Source organism: Petromyzon marinus, chromosome 56 (genome assembly GCF_048934315.1).
Source record: "Petromyzon marinus isolate PM22_M1 ecotype Great Lakes invasive population chromosome 56, UKy_Petmar_22M1.pri1.0, whole genome shotgun sequence".
NCBI lineage: Eukaryota > Metazoa > Chordata > Hyperoartia > Petromyzontiformes > Petromyzontidae > Petromyzon > Petromyzon marinus.
Window position 1 is genome coordinate 6,833,669 of NC_133722.1, and position 10,668 is coordinate 6,844,336.

General features: G+C 48.1%; 1 protein-coding gene across 1 annotated transcript in view; it reads right to left on the reverse strand.

Moving 5' to 3' along the window:
* LOC116954676 (cAMP-regulated phosphoprotein 21-like) overlaps positions 1-8,961 on the reverse strand; it is an 81,840-nt gene extending 72,879 nt beyond the window's left edge. Inside the window, exon 1 of the mRNA XM_076052521.1 lies at positions 8,884-8,961. The gene's annotated coding sequence lies outside the window, so the exon portion shown is untranslated. The remainder of the gene's footprint in view (positions 1-8,883) is intronic.
* Positions 8,962-10,668: the final 1,707 nt, after the last annotated feature.

A 10,668-nucleotide genomic window follows, 5' to 3' on the forward strand; every position in this document is an offset into this window, starting at 1 on the left:
ATTGACGACGCACGCCCCCGGGAGTACGATCGTGGCCATGCAACCCAAACTGTAGGCCGTATTGTAAAACCCATAGAGACACAGAGACCCGATGAGACCCATAGAGACTCGGAGATACACAGAGACATGTAGAAGTACATAGAGGTCCCAATGAGATAGTTAAGACACCTTTCGAGATACATTAAAGAGACGGGCCACAGCAAACGCGACTGCGGCCATGCAACCCAAACTCTGGACCCATAAAGTAAACTCACTGTGGCCTGCGCCCCTTCAGTGGGGGAGGAGGAACAGCGACACCACACACAATCTCTCTCTCTGCCGAAGCTCTCTCGTCGTGGCCAGCAGACCTCAACATTGACATTCAGCTCCTGAAGGGGCGCCACGGTGGCAAGATGTTAACTACCCTCGCCTGGTACACAGGCGGTCGTGGGTTCGATCCCGACCATAACAATGCCTGTATATTTTGAGATTTCACCTCGCACCGGGACCGCGTGGGACGCTCCATGCACATGCGGTAGCGCAGGAGGCGCAGAGGAAATTTCAACCGGTGGCATTTCCCAGAAAAGTAGGAAATAAAAAATTGGGTCGGGGGGGGAAAAAAATTGGAGAACGAGGTCTAAAATTCAGCGCAATCGGCTTCAGAGGTGCCCAATGTTGTCCTCCGTTTGCCACAAAGGATGGACGATGAACGGCACGCAACCCCCCACCTCTGTCCCAGGGCCTTGTCCAAACGTGCATCGTCGTTGAGCACAATTACTTACAGTGAGGGAAAAAGTATTTGATCCCCTGCTGATTTTGTACGTTTGCCCACTGGCAAAGAAATGATCAGTCTATAATTTTAATGGTAGGTTTATTTCAACAGTGAGAGACAGAATAACAAAAAAAATCCAGAAAAACGTCAGACCTCTGTGATTGCCAACAAGGGTTTTGCTACCAAGTACTAAGTCATGTTTTGCAGGGGGGTCAAATACTTATTTCCCTCATTAAAATGCAAATCAATTCATAACATTTTTGACATGCGTTTTTCCGGATTTTTTGTTGTTATTCTGTCTCTCACTGTTCAAATAAACCTACCATTAAAATTATAGACTGATCATTTCTTTGCCAGTGGGCAAACGTACAAAATCAGCAGGGGATCAAATACTTTTTTTCCCTCGCTGTATTGTTTCGCGACTCGGAGACAGACGGCAGCGGGGGCGGACGATCGCCAGAGCCGTTAAAAGTTCATCTGGCTCGGGAAGCGTCAAGCGGTGGACTGGAGCAACGCTACGCCAGCCACCACTGCCACGAGCCCCAAGGCCACACGCGTTGTGCAAGAGCCGAGACGGCCGCGTCCATCTGAAGGGCAGCAGCACCCCAGACGATGGAATCGGTCACGGGAATGGTAGCGGTAGCAGCGGTAGCGTAACTAGTGTAGGAGTAAGGGGTACCTTGGCCACCACCGCCCCCCCCCCCACCCTGGTGGACAAAGCTATGAGTTGGGGCCCCCTTGACAACCACTGAGAGCTGCAGTGGCTGCATTTTGCTAACACGCAGCGTTAAATGTCCGAGACCGTGAGCGTAACGGTGTGATGAGGCAAGAGGAGCCGTGATATGTGGCCTCGGTGTAAGCGTGCGAGACAAATCAAATATTGGGGCCCCGACCTGACCGATTTCCACACCCCCTGAGCTGATAATGTCGTTACTATGCCACTCAGTAGAAGTGAGGGGTGGCGGCACCTCGGGGGAGGCCTTTATCCAGCAGTGGATTGAGCATGGCTGATGATGATGACGATGATGGCGACGCATGAAACGTTAAGAGGCGGCATTTTTCGTAACAGGTACCCTCGCGCGTGCCCGCCGGAAGTTTGGGTAAAACCTACCGTGGCAGAACGCACGCGACCACAGTTGAAAAATCGCTAAATATTTGACTGCGGTGGGGGAAAAAAAAAAAAGCCGCATCGGGCCCCAGCGATAAACGTATCACGCCAGCGCCCTCGGCCACGAGCGCCATTTTAAGCGAGAAGTACCGCAAAACGGTAACGTGCGATCGCCTGCAGCTGGATTGCTGTGCCAAATAGGCGCATCCCCACTCATATCGGCACTCCACCTGCACGGTGATAATTTTTGTTTTTGTAAACCGAGTTGCAAAGACGAACGACAATCTCTCCCCCCCCCCACCCCCCCAAACCCCCCAATGGCAAAACCCTGCCAAGGGAGCCAGTCGTGCTCATTAGCTCCCTCTCCCTGAGAGAGGAAGAAACACCGAGAGCGGGAAAACGGGAGCACCGCGCTCGAGATTTGAAAAGCGTGACGTTACAGATCTCCGGAGATTGTTACAGTCCACCGCGCAAACCTGTGACGCGGTCTGGCGGTAGAGCGGCGGTTCACGTTGGTCCAACTGATTCAACCAACGTTGGGCCAACGTTGGCATGTGGTTGAAAGAGTGGGACCAACGTTGGGCCAACGTTGGCATGTGGTTGAAATAGTAAGGCCAACGTTGGACCAACGTTGACATGTGGTTGAAACAGTGGGACCAACGATGGCCCAACGTTGGCAAGTGGTGAAAACAGTGGGGCCAACGTTGCGCCAACGTTAGCATGTGGTTGTAACAGTGGGGCCAACGTTGGGCCAACGTTGGCAAGTGGTTGAAACAGTGGGACCAACGATGGCCCAACGTTGGCAAGTGGTGAAAACAGTGGGGCCAACGTTGCGCCAACGTTGGCATGTGGTTGTAACAGTGGGGCCAACGTTGGGCCAACGTTGGCAAGTGGTTGAAACAGTGGGACCAACGATGGCCCAACGTTGGCAAGTGGTGAAAACAGTGGGGCCAACGTTGCGCCAACGTTGGCATGTGGTTGTAACAGTGGGGTCAACGTTGGGCCAACGTTGGCAAGTGGTTGAAACAGTCGGGGGCCAACGTTATCGCTCCAAACTAAAAACTCAAGCAAATAACGTTTCGTCCGAATGAGTTGTGTCCCAGCCTCGAGCGGGCCAGGGGGGATGTCCCAGCGGATGTGGAGAAAGGCATCGATTTTTGATGGGATTTTTTGTTGTTGCCATTTTCCCCAATTTAATCCCGATCGCGCTATTGGCGTTGTGTCACCACACGACGCGTCTATTGTGAATCGTCGCAGAGCGGCGCACCGGGGGGGGGGGGGGGGGGGGGCTAAAAGGTTGAACCGCAACACCTTGCTGATCTCGTCATGGGGAATAAATCATCACGCGAACTCCAGTCATCCTCGCAGCAGCAGCAGCGGCGCCGGCGGTGGTGGCTTTTGGCTGGCCATCGAACAAAGACGATCACAGCATCTTTCCATTTAAAGCTTTCGTGACTGCAAGGATTCATCTTCTTTGGTTCTTTCGGTAAAGTCACGTAGAATGAGAATAAAATAATAAAATAAAATAACACAATAAAATCTCACGACGTTTCGGCCACAACACAAGTGGCCTTCTTCAGGTGAAAGGAACAGACCTGTCGGGACGACAGGTCTGTAATCAATGATTCAATTAATTTATTATTTTATTCTCATTCTACGTGACTTTACCGAAAGAACCAAAGAAGATCACAGCATCGTTCAGATGCGCTTCTGCGGCCGTCTGGAACGCTCTTCCTTCCGTTATTGGGAAGCCACTTGGAGCTACGTACTTTAAAATCATCGACAATGGCAAACTCATTTCTTTAGAGCTGCTTTGTGTGTTTAGTTTGTTGTCCCTCCCCCACACCTCCGATTAACAGTGCGAAAGAAGTTCAACATACATACATACACAAATAAGACGTACGTGAAAGTAAGTAAACTTCTTCTGATACCAAATAACCTTTTGTATCGACACACCAAGGGGGCACACACACACACACCATTCACAGACAACAAACTAGAAAGCAGACGACACCTTACAATCACATCTCTCTCGATATAAAAATGTAACAAGGTAATTATTGTACCCAACCCATCGGCCGCACGGGATTTTGTAAGTGAATAATTCTACTTGACATCTGTGAACTACTGGAGGACATCTGTCAAAAATAGCCAGTATAGCCCATCGGATTCAATCCAGTTTAAATACAGAATCTGACTCCTATTGAGCACCGAATCAAAACGCAGGCAAAACTGGGGACCGGTTTTCGACGCGCAAGCGTCTCATCAGCAGAGCGGAACCGCGCGGACGTTCACAATGAACACCTCAGCTGGGACCCAAACGTCGCACACCACCTTGGCTCCGACGTTCCTCGAAGACACTGGGCGGTGAAACCATCAACCGACCGCATCAGAAACGTCAACAGAAGGGCCCGATGCTGCGCCACGTCTCCTTCATGAACGGAAAATGAAAGACACAAGCCACAGGCATGTGCCGTGGTGGCCACACAACACAACTCATTGACCGCACGATGAACCCACTGCGGTCTGCGCTGCTTCAACGCAGGAGGAACGGCGACACGACACAAACTCTCTCTCTGCTGAAGCCCTCTCGTCGTGGGCCAGCAGCAGAAGACCTCCACATTGGCATTCATCTGCTGAACATACAGCCAAACGCAATCCAGAGCTATCCATAGATCTACACAGAGGAAAAATTGAGATACATAGAGACTCACAGATGTAGAGACATATAGAGATACATTAAAGACAAGCAACAGGGGTGCGATTATGGCCATTCCAACCAAACTATGGACCCATAGAGTAAACCTATAGACAAATAGAGATACACAGAGACTCAGAGACCCATAGCGATACATTAAATTCAAGCCAGGGTGGTGCGTTTGTGGCCATACAAACCCCAAACTCTGGACCCATAGGGTAATCCCCACTGAAGAAGAGGAACAGCGACACGACACAAACTCTCTCTGATGAAGCCCTCTCGTCGTGGCCAGCAGCAAGCGGAAGACCTCCACGTTGGCATTCATCTGCTGAACGTGTGGCCAAACGCAATCCAGAGCTATACACAGATATACACAGGGACAAATTGAGATAGGTAGAGACTCACAGACACCCACCAAGGTGGTGTGTTTGTGGCCATGTAACCCAAATCATAGACCGCACGGTAAACCCCACTGTGGTCTGCGCTGCTTCAACGCAAGAGGAGGAAGAGCGACACGACACAAACTCTCTCTCTCTCTGCCTAAGCCCTCTCCGTCGTGGCCAGCAACAGCAAGCGGCAGCAAGCAGCGAAGACCTCGATATTTATTGGCAGTCATCTGTTGAACAAATGAATCGATTGGCGGTGACCCGGGGGTGCCAAAACCTCCATAACTCCGAAACCAGAAGGCCTATGAAGACGGGAGATGTCACTGAGCCCGATACGCACGCCAAATATGGAAATAAAAAAACCGCACGCAAAACACCCATTAAAAAAAGAGGGGGCTGCTGGGGGATTTGTGCGTGGCAACGGCTGTTTATCGCTCGTTTTGAAAGTACATCGGGATGCTGGTCTGGTCATTCCCCGGCACGTTCTGCTTCTTACGGGGGCGGCCACCCTCCTTGTCTTTGGGAGCGAGACCACTTGGGAGGCAATGGCGCACCGGGCGCTCTCTCTCGGTACGGCCGGCGGTCACGGTCGTGCTGGCGGGATCGACATCGTCGTCTTCGTCATCATCGCTCCCAGCGTCGCCCTCCGGCAGGACAGGCTGGTGGTACCAGCGATGCTCCCAGAAAGAAAAAACCCTTAAAACTATGCCCGGCCCACGAATATTTTTTGCGGTGACCCGGGCTACCGTCAATCGATTCATATGGCCACACGCAAGAACAGAAGAGTCGGCCCTTTGCTTGACACCAATTCACGGGCAACGATTGATCTTCTCGTTAGGATACCAGTCCGAGCTGCTAACAGGGACAGGCATGTTCATCACAGAGAAAACTCGCTTTTTTTGAAAATTGTAATTCTCATTTGGAATTGAACCAAAATATTCCCTAGGTGACTCAACAAACACGCAGACACATTTAACGCGACGTGTTTGTGCAATCACTGGCGATTGGACTTAGACCATCAACTAACGAGTGTACTGTGTACGTGTGTGTATGTACGTGTGTGTATACACACAATATGTACACACGTAGTGTAGCGGTGAGCGCGCTGCGCTATGAACCTGGCGACCCAGGTTCGATTCCCGCTCACGGCCAACACCAGTGACGATTATCTGAACCGGTCCTGGGCCTCCCCTAGGTCGACTCAGCCTCAAATGAGTACCTGGTGCGGTGTGTAAACATTGCCACTAGGGAGACAAAGGCGGTCGGGCGTGGTGCTGGCCACCCACCCCTTCGTGGTGCCGTGCCGGCCTTCATAGGTGCTGCTCGCTAACAGCACTTGCCCCTACAGTCTGTTAGAGGCTATACGGGGGATCTTTTTGTTTTTTTTTGTGGACACAAGGCGATGTAATCTATTTACACGCGTGTATATCGTGTACGGTGACATCATAATATACCCGTGTGTGTGTCTGCGTATTGTACACGTGTGTGTGTGCGTATTGTACACGCGTGTGTCTGTGTATTGTACACGTGTGTGTCTGTGTATTGTACACGTGTGTCTGTGTATTGTACACGTGTGTGTGTATTGTACACGTGTGTGTGTCTGTGTATTGTACACGTGTGTATATTGTACACGTGGGTGTGTATATTGTACACGTGTGTCTGTGTATTGTACACGTGTCTGCGTATTGTACACGTGTGTGTGTGTCTGCGTATTGTACACGTGTGTATATTGTACACGTGTGTATATATTGTACACGTGTGTGTATATTGTACACGTGTGTCTGCGTATTGTACACGTGTGTCTGTGTATTGTACACGTGTGTGTCTGCGTATTGTACACGTGTGCGTGTGTCTGTGTATTGTACACGTGTGTGTGTGTCTGTGTATTGTACACGTGTGTGTCTGCGTATTGTACACGTGTGTGTCTGCGTATTGTACACGTGTGTGTGTGTCTGTGTATTGTACACGTGTGTGTGTGTCTGTGTATTGTACATGTGTGTGTCTGCGTATTGTACACGTGTGTGTGTCTGCGTATTGTACACGTGTGTGTGTCTGTGTATTGTACACGTGTGTGTCTGCGTATTGTACACGTGTGTGTGTGTCTGCGTATTGTACACGTGTGTGTGTGTGTCTGTGTATTGTACACGTGTGTGTCTGCGTATTGTACATGTGTGTCTGCGTATTGTACATGTGTGTGTGTCTGCGTATTGTACACGTGTGTGTCTGTGTATTGTACACGTGTGTGTATTGTACACGTGTGTGTATTGTACACGTGTGTGTGTCTGCGCATTGTACACGTGTGTGTATTGTACACGTGTGTGTGTCTGTGTATTGTACACGTGTGTGTGTCTGTGTATTGTACACGTGTGTGTGTCTGCGTATTGTACACGTGTGTCTGTGTATTGTACACGTGTGTGTCTGCGTATTGTACACGTGTGTATATTGTACACGTGTGTATATTGTACACGTGTGTGTGTATTGTACACGTGTGTCTGCGTATTGTACACGTGTGTTTGCGTATTGTACACGTGTGTGTCTGCGTATTGTACACGTGTGTGCGTGTCTGTGTATTGTACACGTGTGTGTGTGTGTCTGTGTATTGTACACGTGTGTGTGTATATTGTACACGTGTGTATATTGTACACGTGTGTGTGTATTGTACACGTGTGTGTGTCTGCGTATTGTACACGTGTGTGTCTGTGTATTGTACACGTGTGCGTGTGTTTGTGTATTGTACACGTGTGTGTGTGTATTGTACACGTGTGTATTGTACACGTGTGTGTGTGTGTATTGTACACGTGTGTGTGTATTGTACACGTGTGTGTGTCTGTGTATTGTACACGTGTGTGTGTATTGTACACGTGTGTGTCTGTGTATTGTACACGTGTCTGTGTATTGTACACGTGTGTGTTGTACACGTGTGTATGTGTGTGTACGCAATGCAATGATTTCCACGTATGTATACGTGTTCACATACGTGTGCGTACACACGTGTACATGTGATTAATGCACATACTACGTGGGTATATTTGCGTATGTGTGTATATTGTATCCGTGTGTATACCTGTGTTTTGTATAGTGATTCGCAAACGTTAAGACGAATTAAAAACCGTGTGTATGCGTACACCGTGTGTATACTAGCATGTAATTTATTTACATACGTGTGTTTATGCACATACGTGTGTGCATGTGAGGCGATTCATACACGCGTGTACAATGCGATTCAAGTACACGTGTGTACACATTTGTACTGTACGTGTGTATAATGTACACGTGTTTATACGTGTATAATATACACCTGTACGCACGTGCAGTATCATGTTTGTATAATGTATTTGTGCACACGTATGTGTGTAGTATACACGCATGTGTCATGTACACGTCCGAATGCATGTGTACACGTGTGTGCATACAACATACACGTGTGTGTGTGTACGCAATATACACGTGTGTTTGCAATGTACATGTTTGCAATGTACACGCGTGTGCGTGCGCGCAATATATACGTGTGTGCGTACAACGTACACACACACGTGTGTGGGTGCGTGTGTGTACAACGTATACGTGTATGTACGTGGGTGTGTGTGCGTGTGTGCGCGTGTACAACGTATACGCGTGTGTGTGTACAACGTATACGTGTGTGTTTGTGTGTATAACGTATACGTGTGTGTACGTGCGTGTGTGTGTGCGTGTACAACGTATACGCGTGTGTGTGTGTGCACAATATACACGTGTGTGCGTGTGTGTGTACAAGTATACGTGTGTGTGTATAACGTATACGCGTGTGTGTACAATATACACGTGTGTGCGTGCGCGTGTGTACAAGTATACGTGCGTGTGTGTGCGTGTGTACAACGTATACGTGTGTGCGTGTACAATGTATACGTGTGTGTACGTGTGTGTGTATGTGTGTGTGTACGTGTGTGTACACGTCACGTACATACGCGGCAGGAGCAGTGCCGATGCGCTTGCTCCCGGTCCCAGCTCACGTGTGAATGTATGGGGGCGTGACGTCACGACGGCAGGAACCCGCCGCGAAACTGACGTCATCAACCCCCCCCCCTCCCCATCGATCCCCAACAATCCCCCCCCCCCAGGCTCCCACACACCCCGAAGGCAAGCGCCGCAGTGACGTCATCCCACAGGTGCGCGGCGATGACATCATGCCGCTGCATGAGGGGGCAATAATTTAATTTGTTTGAGGATGACGTCATTGTCAAGGTGCTCCCCCCATCACCCCCCCATTACCCCCCCCCCCTTCTTGATGGTGTCAAGCCGCTGTATGGAATAATCAGCTTTCGCTGATTAAACTTTTAGTTAATTTAGTAAATGTAATTTTTATTTAAAGCTTTCGTGACTGCAGGGATTCATATTCTTGGTCCTTTCGGTAAAGTCGCGTAGAAGGGAAACAATACAATATATAAAACAATACAATTCTCACGACGTTTCGAATGCAACACAAGCAATCATCATCAGATGTGATGATTGCAGTGGTTTTCACACCTGATGATGATTGCTTGTTTTGCAGTCGAAACGTCGTGATAATTTTATTGTTTTATATATTTTTTTGTTTCCCTTCTATGTGACTTTACCGAAAGAACCAAGAATATTAGTAAATGTAATTATAATATATATTTTTTATGCTGAGTGTCTTCTGCTGCTGCTGTGACTTGCACAGCGCTTTGAGATACTAAATTAACAGCGCGATATAAATGGAATTATTATTATCATTAGTTATTTCGGTAAAGTCACGTAGAAGGGAAACAATAAAATAATAAAAATATAAAACAATAAAATTCTCACGACGTTTCGACTGTAACACAAGCAATCATCATCAGGTGTGAAAACCACAGCAATATTTTTTTTTTTAAAAGTGGTGTTTTTTTAACGTTAGCACCACGGAGAGCGATTTGGCAGTTTGTTCAAATGGACGAGTCCATCTATGTTCGGAAAAGAGGAGGGGGAGACGAAAATAATTGATGCGGTCTGAAAGCCACCGTAAGCGTGAACAATCAATTAAGACCCGAAATGGTTGATCAAATCCTACCAATGATTGCTAAGCCAGAATCCATCTTCTCGATTGAAATTGTCTCTGTGTTTGTATATGTGGATAGCCTCATGAACGAATCTCTCATGGTAGCCAGATGGCTTGCAAATAACCTCTGTCTTGGAGAAGTCAATGTCATGTGAGCCTAGTGAATTATAACAGTGATCTGCCACGGCTGAGGTGTTCATCCTACCGTGTTTCAAGTCTGCTTTATGTTCACGGATGCGGTCCGAGACATGTCGTTTGGTTTCTCCAATGTAACTACTACTACAGAGACAACTTAGTTTGTAGACGCCAGGGTACTGTATGTCCAGAATCACATCTTTTACAGATGGAACCAGATCACGGATGTTATGTAATGTGTTGAAATCGGACCTGGATCTTGTGTTTATTCAAGATTTTGGAGATCTTTTTTTGTGATCCCCGCAATGTAGGGTAGAGTGATCGATTTGAAAGGCTCCTCAAGAGGGTCCTTCTTCATGGTTGGAGTGATAGCTTTGCGGATTGTTGTTATATTTTATTTTATCCATGATGACAGTGGCATTTCCCTTGTCAGCTGAGAGGATGAGAATGCCATCCCTCTTTTTTATTTATATAATTCAAAACGCTCATCTTTGCTGAGGTTGCTAGCTGGCATCTTAGCGTTTTTGAGGGTTGCAGCGATTTCAGATCTTGCTA